This window comes from Camponotus vicinus, unplaced genomic scaffold (genome assembly GCF_025532165.1).
Source record: "Camponotus vicinus isolate PSW18456_S1 unplaced genomic scaffold, iyCamVici1.0 SCAF_1, whole genome shotgun sequence".
NCBI lineage: Eukaryota > Metazoa > Arthropoda > Insecta > Hymenoptera > Formicidae > Camponotus > Camponotus vicinus.
In genome coordinates, this window is record NW_028141945.1 from 33,485,095 (window position 1) to 33,497,178 (window position 12,084).

General features: G+C 31.6%; 1 pseudogene across 1 annotated transcript; it reads right to left on the reverse strand.

Moving 5' to 3' along the window:
* Nucleotides 1-932: 932 nt before the first annotated feature.
* LOC145969570 (uncharacterized) lies at nt 933-10,916 on the reverse strand (annotated as a pseudogene). The gene is made up of 14 exons (XR_014438199.1): nt 10,088-10,916; nt 9,882-9,981; nt 9,677-9,787; nt 9,458-9,613; nt 9,276-9,321; nt 7,707-8,529; nt 7,245-7,344; nt 6,951-7,070; nt 6,681-6,858; nt 5,239-5,944; nt 1,831-1,930; nt 1,614-1,724; nt 1,134-1,289; nt 933-1,051 (listed from the first exon to the last, which is right to left on the reverse strand). The product of XR_014438199.1 is annotated as an uncharacterized LOC145969570 (transcript).
* Between the last annotated feature and the right edge of the window lie 1,168 nt (nt 10,917-12,084).

The window sequence follows — 12,084 nt, forward strand, 5'->3', positions numbered from 1 at the left end:
AATCGATCAAACTTGGCGTTCCTCAGCATCACTTCGCGGTCATATATGTTTTTTACGACTTGTCAATCGACGCGCATATGATTCATGCATTGTGTATCTCGTAGCTACGAAACAGTAATGAGCAATAATTCGCATCATCCATCCGCCAGTGTATCATCGGACCGAAAGCTTTTAGTTTCAAATGCATGTCCGGTTCGAACAAGATATACAGTACACAGGGCACTATTGTAAAGACAATCAAAGAATGACGGACGATCTGGATGCTGTGTGACAGTAGTTTGTCAGCGATCAATCGGTTTGAGGAACCATCGATTTAGTTGAATACTGTACTCGCAGTGCTGTTTATATGCGATGTTGTGCGTTGGGAACACGCGGAAGAAGCGCGACATGATCCTGACTCGAACGTTCACGAACTATTGAGCGACAGTCTTTGCAATAGAAATGCAGAGCTCGCTTTTTTTTCAGTGCTTGCGCTGTTTTTTTAAAAAATATAGTTGGTCTAAGAGAAGAAGGAGCTTGAGGTTTTCGGACGATAAAGGGGAAAAAGCGATCAATATATGCAAGTTTTACGTTTTGTGAATATAATGTTGATTAAAACTACATTGTATAGTCCATGCTGTTACTTAATTACACAAATTACTTCTGCAATACGGGTATTGTAAATGCTGTAAATCTTATTTCTTTAATCTTTGAAGGATTTTTCAAATTTTTGATCAATTTTATTTAATTTTATATCATGCAATAAAAATGCTTAGCGACAAAAGAGACTTTGATGAAAAAAGATTTGATATAAAAAGAAGAAGATATAAAAAGTGCATTAGATTTTTTAAGCGAATATTTTTTAATATATGCAGATACATAAGTTTTTTATTTATATTATATATATATAAAAATTGGCATTTACATATATTTTATTTTTTTTTCCAATAAGAATAAATTGACATTAAACTTAAATCGACAATTGCAATAATTTCTCTACACATATATATAATAAATTTTATTAAGTTAATGTGCGTAGCATGTTCAAGTAGCCGACGGATGTTTTAACAACCTATTGATTGGATCAATATATGGATATGTAAGCCATATATATTCACGAATAAATTTAATAGATATTGACATTGTATACTTACATCAGCGAAAGTACTGAGAGACAGCTCAAAATAATTTCCGGCAGTAAATTTGATAGACGATCTGGACATAGCGATGATTAACACAAGAGCGAGACTCTTTCTTCCTGGTAGACGATACCATTCGATCATGTACGAGACTTCACCGATCTTCTTGCACTGTTTGCATAGAATTGATTTTTTTATTTTCTTAAATCAATAAAATTTCTTCTATAAATACGTTTTTGTAATTATTTTAATAATTCAACAGTTCAAAAAAGTGCACATGTACGTAAAAATTTTTCTATAAGCATATTTACGCTTGCCAATAAAGTTTTATTCTTCAAAAAATAAAAACGTGCATTTTTTCAAATGTTATTATTGTATAAATACTATAATATTTCTTTTATTGAATTAATTTATTGTGAAGATATACAATTATATGGTTTGTCATTATGTCATTATTAAAGATGCAAAGAAATACTTCGAGAATGAAATTTATACCTGTCCGGCAATAAGTTCGCCAATGTAACAAAAAATAAAAATATTGAATGTAAGAGATAGGAGCAAAACAATGTATGTTATATAACGTGCAGGTTCACTACTATCCCATTCCTGTAACATATAGATTTTTGTATTTAAATATGTTGTATCTGTTATTGTAAACTTTGTTATTACGTGAAATAGATGGTGCGCTTTGTGGTATGTACTTTATGCATACCATAATAGTGTAATATCCTAGAAAGCACATGTTTAATGTACATCCCGTTATTTCCACGATAGATATTTCACGCAGTGTTTTATCCATTAGCGATACAAAACTGCAAGACATCGATTATCGCGTAAAACAATATTCGATAAAAAATGTGATTTTTTAAATAAAATGTTAATTAATAATTTAATTATTATCGTTTGACCAGTGAAATTATCCATGATTCATATCTTTGAATTATATAATATAAAAATATAATATAAAACATAATATAATATAAAATATAATATATATACAAATATGTATATATATAATACATATAATGTATATATATATATATATATATATATATATATATATATATATATATAATATAAATTAATTTTATATAATTTTATATAATTTTATATAAAACATAATATTTAATATATAAAAATATATTTATAAAAGTTTTTAAATATATTTACATAAATATATTTTTGATAAAATAATAGGATAAAATACTTTATACATGAGATTTATAGAGACTTAGAATAAATATTATTTATCTGTATTTTAAATATATTTTTTCTAATTATTATATATTAATAATATCTTTTGGAGAGAAAAAATATAAAGCAGAAAAAATATAATACGAATGTTTATATTCATAGGTACAAAGCAAAATGCAAAATTTATTCGATGTCGTGTGTGTAATTGTCACGCTACTTTTTGTTCTCAAGAAATATATAAGAGAACCATTCACGAAATAACTTACTTTAAGATTCGAATATGCTGCTGCACAATTATCGACAATCTCTCGTCTACAGTGCCGCGAAAGTCTTCTCTGCCGTCCACCAAATGCTCGATCCATTGCACTAGAACCTCCAGGCGGCCATAAATATGCATGGCGAATACGGGCGCTACGCTGCATGCACCAGCAGTGATAGAATGCGTAACAAAACCCGACAAACATTGCACCCAGAAGAAAATTTCACTGACGGGACTGTATCGCACATCGACGATTACTTTGGCAACTGGGTACACCAGAGGCCTATACGTTAAATTTCCGTCATCCTCCGTGATCTTGCCATTAATGAATGGCACGGCGAGGTAATAAAATACAGCTCCGCCATACATGAAGAATGAGCATATCACCACGAGACGATGGCCGAATTTTGCACTCCTAATCATAATCATCCGATCGTCATAATATCGAGTATTCATCCAATCGTTCTTGATGTGCTCGATACCTCTGCGGATATCATCTTCGCGGAGGATCAGCGAAAAGTACTTAACGATGGCCATCAGACAGAAACTCAGGTGTCCGAAGATCTTCACGATATGATACGTGTCATCAACTTCCAGCACCATATAAACAGCGCAGGGTATGGACAAGAAACCAATGAGACTACTACAAATCACGTTTATTAGCAAATAAACGCATCTTTCTATCAATGAGGTTTTTGCTGATTTTGGCCAGGCTCCAATCGATCTTAATATCCAGCGATTTAGCTGGAGGCTGATGTGCATATCTTTCTCATTATCGTAAATAGACGCGACAACGTTTGAATCTTGCGTAGGATCTTTATACATCGTTAAAGCGCGGAAGCTTAGTAGTTACTGAAAGGATTGCGCAAAGATATACATGCGCGAGAAGTTAAATACGACTGCGCCGTTTTATAGTTTTCCTCCCAAGGAATAGTTATGCGATCAACCATATCAAGACAATGAAGGGGTGCATTTTATAGTCATATTGACTTTCATAAGATCATAAGAGGGAATGATATTCCTCTCGAACTATTTCTGTTACTGTTCATGAATTACAAAAAGTTTGCATTTTCCGCACAACTATTAAAAAAAAAAATGTAATTTGCAATTAACAATTACATTTTTTTTTCGAAACAATTGTGTTTTCTTTACACCAATCGATTCCTCTCATTATTTTGTACATAAAAGTATTAAGGTAAGATAATCGAAAAATGAATATTTTACTAGATATTTTATGGTTTATGTAAAATTAAGAAATTATTTCAAGCCTTATAACTCGAAAAGTACTTGATGAAAAAATACTTTATTATAGTGTTTTGGAAAGCTCTCGACATAAGCTATAAGAATATGCAATAAAAAGTAGGTGGTTCCATTTAAGAAATTAAAGGTGTCCTTGATCTCACCTTAACGATGCCATCCAAGATCAAACCAATGACACCATCTTATGTTCCCCTCAAAACCATACAATTTTTGTCGAAAACGTTTTTCTCTAAAATGCTTAGTTTTTGAAAGAAAAGGCGTGTACGGGTGGTCTAGGACACCCTGTATATATAATTAATCGATGATAATCATTTTTAATTAGTCGATGATCCAAAATGGCGTCTGCCAATATCCTGCGTGAGAAATGTTCTTCGTGTTTCTTTTACCTGAAAGGGATACAATGTACTCTTTGTTTTTCAAAGCTGTTTTCTGTAATGTACTTTTTAGAATAGCCTTGGTGCAGAAGAAAGTTATATTTGGATTGGATCTCATTTTAGAAAATCGCATAGAAAGAGATCATGCATACGCTGATGACGGTGGTTTGATTTTTGTAATGTGTATATGACGAAAAAGAAAATCTCTTTTTGAATTTTATTTTATAATAGTTTGCGGACCATGCTGAAGAATGATTAAAAATTATATTGAATATTACTTTATAACTGTGCAATCATTTTATTAGTAATTTTTTTTGATAAATAATTAAAATATGTACATATTATATTATAATTCTTTAAAATGATAAATGGGTGAATATACCAGTGTTTTAGAATAATAATAAAAATCTTTGGAATAAAAACAAAAATGGACGAATATATGGAGAATTTGAATTACAAATACATGTTCTATATAATATAAATAAATATAATTTTATATAATATGTATAATATTACATATATATATACATATATATATATATATATATATATATATATATATATATATATATATATACATATATTACGCGATTACACAGTGGCTGTCCGCAGCAAGTTTAAATACACCATCGCGGTTCTGATAACCTAAAAAGATTAAATAAAACGTATATGCATAATATACAATATATATATATATATATATATATATATATATATAGATAGATATCGCATCGGATAATTTCTAATATTACATATTTGTTAAAGATATTTTTTCCAAGTTAATAAAACATTTTTATTATAACTGTCTCGAATTATAAGATTAATGATCCAATATAAATGGTAGTTTTTCTGACAATAAGTTGAATACTTAACAAATAAACACTTCCAGAGCTAATCTTCAAAAGTATAAAATAATTAATTTTTAAATAAAGAGAAAAAATTGTAAATGCAGAAAAATTAAATTGGTTATTAACAAATTATTATTAATAAATTAAAAATTAACATAAGATGCAAAATAATTTGAGTTGCTTACCTACGTATCCTTATGTGATGCAGGATAATCGTTGCCAATCTTCGAGCACATGACTCTTCGATCACTGAGCCTCATTTGATAGATTTTCAAGCCAAGTGGCCAGCATCTCGAGTTGCCCGCAAGCGTGCATGATAAACAATGCGGTGACGCCACAAACACTCGCTATAATGACATATACGAAGATACCGATCAGTAAATGTATCGAGAACATGATTTCGTAAGCGGGACCTGAGCTGCAGATCGAAGAATAATAATGGCCGTGTACTAACGGTCTGATAGTGATGTCCTATTGACGGTGATCTTGCCGCGAAATATCGGCTGTATCAGACGGTAAGTAAAGCCGCTGGCGAATAGAAATAGTGGTGCAAATCAAAATAAAACGCCCGGCTTTCGCTCGATCCAGCATAATTTTACGATCGTTCGCATCTCTGACATTTTGCCAGTCCTTCTCCATGTGTTTCACGCATTTTCTGATGCTATTTTCCCGTAACATAAGGGTGCAATACATAAGGGGCACCATAATATAAAAACAATGTGTGTCGGTCATCCTCAGTCCGCTCTTGAACGTATCCAAGATCAGAAACATGTACAATACCCACGGTATTAGATTAAAGGACAGCAGTAAGCAACACACGTTGATCAACCCTAAGATCAACCTATGCACTTGCGATATATCTTATCACTTCATATTTAGCGTTGTGTAAATCTGCGGGTTCGAACATGATATGGATTGGCGACAAAAGAAACGGATTCTCTTCCGTTATTTATTCGCGAGAAGATTGCACGATTACGACTGACAGATGAAACTACGATAAAACTTGTTAGCTACGAGTACATTATATACACAGTCTTGTGTCTGCGTGGGTGAATCATCTTTGCAATCACAGTGGTTCGGCACAGTTAGAAGTTCAGTACTACGGAGTTTGCGTGTGCGCGATTTTTTGCCACAAGTAATTATAAAATCGATTCACGGAGCCCCAAAAATTATTTGGTTTACGAAAATATTATTTTGTATCAGATCATAGATTAGACCTTATAAATGGATTAATACCCGATAAATTTTATATCATTTACGTGAATTATTAAGGACATAAGAAGTCAAGTCATGTCATATCTAAAATTAGATTTTAGTAAGTAAATTAATTAGAAGACTGCGTCTGATTTCTTATGAAACCTATCATTGATAAAAGTGGAAAAATGAAATGAAAAAAAAAGAAATATTCATTGGCAAATCTTGTCTATTTGTGTCAAAAATAATTACAATTACATATTAAATGTTTAAGTATCTCATATTATATCTAAGTCATAGAAGGTTCATTGAAAATATGATATCACATGATAAATTTTCGAAGTAAATTAAAATACGTTATCGATGTTGTGATAATCTATGAAGAAACAAAACAGATTTCGTGATTTACGGTTGGCAAACAAAAACGACAAACTTTTATACTGTTTTATACTCACGTTACTGAATGTGGGTAGAGACATTTCTATCATTCCACCTGCAGAGATTTTTACCGGAATATTAGAAATCGCCATTATCAGGATTAAAGAACGAGCCCTTCTATATGAAAGACAATACCAATTTATCGTAGATGTTATCAATCCAACCTTGATGCTCTATTACAGTTATCGATTATATATTTTTAGACAGTGTTTGACAACGTTGGTGTTAAATTTTCACAGCAAAAATAATGCAAATATTGCAATACCTGATCTGTCAAAAGTTGACCGACATAACAATTAGTAAAAATGGAAATAGTAAAAGATATGAGCATCACAAAGTGAGTAAACATAGTTAACATGGCTGTAGAATCGCTATTTCCCCATTCCTATACAATTAATATAATAAATGAATTTTATTATATAAATCTATAATTATAATATAAAATATAACGATTTGATAATGAATATTATATTAGAGCTAAAAATGTTTAATTTAATTTAATTTAATCAACATCAAATTGATTATGCAAAATTTCGTGGAAAGTATTTTTCATGATTACCATAATAACGTAATATTCTACGAAACATAAGATTACAGTAGATCCTACTAGTTCCACTAACCATATGAATTGCATAGCTTCTTCTACTTGTTTCAAAAAACTGTAAATGAATAATTTATCTAGTTAATAAGTGATAATATTTTTATGCAATTTTTCATTTAGAACACTATTACAATTCTAAGAAATAATTAATAATGTTAGAAATAAAAAATCACTATAGCTTATCTAATTTGCAATATTAAAATTTTTTCCACAATATTTTTCATAATAATTATAATAAATATATTATAATTTGAAGAAAATTATAGAACAGTTATACACTGAAAAATAGTCATAACACATAAAAAAATTATGTGTTATATCAATTATATTTTATGATTATTTTTCACTTGTAACAAAAATTAAAAAAAATTTATTTATATGAAAACCTCCCTCCTTCACTTAATCACTTTATAGGCTCACTTTTTTACTTTTATTTGATGTTCCACAATATTGGCCAACAAAGTCGCAACAGTTCGATCCTCCAGCTCCGTTATGTTATTAAAATGCTGTAGTTTGCCGATCAAGACACTCAGCTGTCCGCAAATGTGCATGATGAAAAATGCCGCTAGTCCGGCCGCGCCGCATGTCACCGAATAGGTGAGCATTCCCGCGAAGAATTGCAGGGTAAATACGATCTCGTACGCCGGCGAGGCTTGCTCGTCGAACTTGCCAAAATAACTGGGACACGAGAGAGCTCTTACCGTAGTATTCATCGGCGTCAACATTCGTCCTTTCGAGAGCGGCACAATGGTACGATAAGACAGCCCGCCGATGTACATGAAGACAGCGGAGAAGATGACGAATTTTCGGCCTATTTTCGCCTTGTATAGCATCGCTTTTCGGTCGTTCCAATTGACGGTACTCTGCCAATCCTGTTGTACCTGTTCCAGGCACAATTGGATTTTTTTCGCGCGATAAATGAATAAACTATATTTCATACAACCCATCCAACAGTTTAGAAGAGGTCCTATTATCTTGACCCTCCGTTTGAAGTCGCGTTCTTTCAGAAATATTAATAAAAGACCAGGTACAAGAATAAATGCAAATAAAAAATAGCAAAAAATGTTCTGCAAACGGATCGCAATTTTTTTCGCGTTGGATGCGAATTTCGGTATCGGCCATGCACCGATCATTTGCAGAATAATACGAGTTACTTGTACCGCATAATTGAAATGATTTTCGTTTTCTTGAATTGTTTTTGACGAACGTCCCGTGATTAGCTTCATTTCTGATGGTATTTTAATAATTTAGTATTTTTTATTTAATTAATGTTTATTAAGTTAAAATTTTATACGTAATGAATTTGATCGTGAATTTCGCGTTTGCCACGTCTCTTTTTTGACTGTTGAGAATTTTCATTAATTTCGTCATACGTTATTTCGGGTTTACGGGTAACAGATGGTCAGACAAGATTAGAAGCTCGAGCACGACTGAACAGGTGTTTGTAATTATAGGTGGTCTCTCTCTTTCTGCAGTAAGAACAATGCGCTTGCGTGCACGAAACGGCTGCGCGTAATAAAGGGGTATATGAGAAAAATATTACGAATCAAATTTCCGGATGAATATACCATTGACGAGCAAAGAAAAGACCGTCATACTCCATACGGTAATTTTCAAGTTTGAATTTACGATTGAAAAGGAATAATATTTTGTGCTATATATTATTATGTAAACAGTATGTCATGTAAGTAAAATATTATTCATCACTTGTTAATAAGAAATTTGTTACGTCGATACTGTTTAATTTAAGTTTTAAATAACAACTATAATATAATTATAAGAAATATACAAATGTAAAAGAAAATATAAATTTACATATAAAATTTCTAGTGAAATGAGAAGAAAAGATTCGGAAATGTTTGTGTTTGCGTTTAATTAATATTACAAACAGTACTATTTACATTCGGCAAAAATTTATAGATTTCAGTTTAAATTTTCTACAAATGGTTCTACATCCTTTATTTAACTGAAATTTTATTATTTAAATGCTGGTTGTCCGTAATATATTTAGATATGCCACTGATGTCCGTACGATCTAAAATAACGTAATTATATTTCATTTAATATTTCGTTAATTAAGATTTGCAAGACAATGCTTTTTTCTATAATGTTTAAAAAAATTATATATGAGAAATACATATATGAGAAATATATGAAATGGAAACACTTACAGCACCAAAACTATTGAGAGATAGATCCATAAATTTTCCCGCAGTGATTTTAATAGGTACACTAGATACCGCGATCATTAAAGTGAGACCACGAGCAGTTTTGTGAGGGATGCGATACCAATCGAGAGTACAAGAAGTAACGTACATTTTCATGCTCTACAATCGTATGAAACCAATCAACGACTTTTGCTATTTGTATTAACTATTATCGCTTAATACCTGGTCCGTGAGTAGCTCGCCAATAAAGCACAATATGAAAATATTAAAGATGAATGTTAAAAGAAGTATAGTATATGTCATCATAGATACTGCATTTTTAGTTTCCCACTCCTATAAAACGCGCGTCAAAAATATCTTTTGCACTGTTAATTGTATTTTCAATTTTTGTATATAATATTGTACTTATTTAAAATAAATTTCATACCATTATTATATAATATCCAAGAAGGCACAAGATGAACGTACATCCGATTACTTCTATCAAACATGTATATTGCAAAATTTCTTCTACTTTGTTTAAAAAGCTAAGATGATATTAATGATACTATTTTATTTTTATTAATATAATTCAAAAAGCAATCTTTAAAAAGATTTTACAATTTAATTGGCGTAAACGATCGCAATAATTACCTCTTAATTCTGATATGTTGCCTCACAACAGCCGCCAATTTCTGATTAGCGTTTTTGTCGCAAAACTGTTTAATTTGCGTAAGATCCTTCATCCTGGCGATAAGAATTTTTAATTGACCACATGCGTGCAGTACCAAAAGAGCTGCCAGACTGCAGGTACCACTGGTTATCGAGTACTGCACGAATCCAGAAAGAAACTGAATAATGAAGACGATTTCGTAAGCAGGTGTTTTTTGCGGATCGAAGAACACGTAGTAACCGTCGAATCCCATTGGCCTGATCGTTACATTTTGCGGCGTGATGATGACTCCGCGTGACAAGGGCATAATTGTGCGATACGAAAATCCGCTGCCGTAGACAAAGGCTACGCAGAGGATCGCGAGACTACGGCCGATTCTCGAATTGCCCATCATAATCCTGCGATCTTCCGCCAGATTCAACTTCCTCCAATCTTCCTCGATGTGCCTGATGCAGTCCTTGATGCGGTCACTTCGGCAAATTAGCGCCGCATGCTTCAACACGGCCATCAAACAGTTGCACATAGGACCGATCATTTTAAGGCGACGACGCGTATTCCTCTCCTTGAGAAACATTTTCAGCACTCCTGGCACGAAGATAAAGTACAGTAGAACCTGACATAGGATTCTAAGCATTTTTATCCAGGCGATCCTGAAAGCGGACGAATTGTCCTGCGATGGCCATACGCCAATCAAATTTAAAACATAACGCGTAACTTGCACGGTGCGTCTAATGTCGTTTCTATGAATAGTATGTGCTTGACGGTCCATTTGATTCAAATGTTGCTAAAGAACTGATTAACGTACTGATATGAAGCGGGAAATGTAACGGCAGTGCGCTTGCGTCTTCTAGAAGCGGAAGAGAAGTGAAATCGGTAGTAGATATAGCAATTATCTGTAATCACGGAAAAGTTGCAAACGTCGAGGATGTTCGAGAAAGGAGGTATTGAAAAGTTACGGACGTGCAGTGACTTTAGAAAGTACGAAAAAATAGAGAGAAAAAATAGCAACCTCGGTGGAGAAAAGCAGTATTGATCTTTCGATGACGATGCACGTGTTCCGTGCTCAATGACTACTTTACTACAGATTAAGTAAAAAATACAAGGTTGAAATATGAAGAATCATATAGAGATTGCGTGATACATAACATGATAATTCTTAAATGGCATTTTTCTTCAGAAAGGTAATGAAATAATGATGAATGAGATAAAGAGGCATGCAAAATGTAAATTATTGAAAAATTTTTTATTTCTAACATATGTAATAAGAAAAATGTAGCAAAATAGAAAAGTATAGAATATGATATATTAATTTTATATGAAATTACTAATCGTTATGTATATCAACTTCATACAAAATTTGAGAGATCGATTTTATAAAAATTCTACAAATATAAAATTGAATACAAATAAATGAACAAGAAAGTAGATTGAAATAAATAAAGATACGAGTCTCTCAAAAGCTAAACTAATCAATTTTATTTTTTATAAATTATTTAATTTTAATACTAGTAAATTAAAGAATTTACAAAAAGTGAAGTTGAAAAATTTTACTTATAAAAAATATTATAGATATAATTTATAAATAAAATAAACATACCAAGACTTACTTTTGATTTAGTATTCCATATCCACGACCAATTTTTTTTCCAAATTTTCTCTTTTTTTCGTCAGATTCGTTCATCAAATTGTTCATTAATATGCTCTCCAATTGTGACATATGTGAATAGCGTTGAATACGTCGATCAACCTAATACTGTAAATCTGTAAATACTGTAAATACTGTAAATCATCACTGAGATGATGTATTTAGAATCCTATGATGGCATACTAAAAATTTAGAAAGAAACTTGGATACGATAAATGTCTTTGACATCGATAACGAACTTTTCTATGTTTAACAGCATAACCGTATACAAATAAAAGCGGAATATAAAAATATAAAATATTGCAGGATAAGCAAATGTTTTGCAAAATTCTA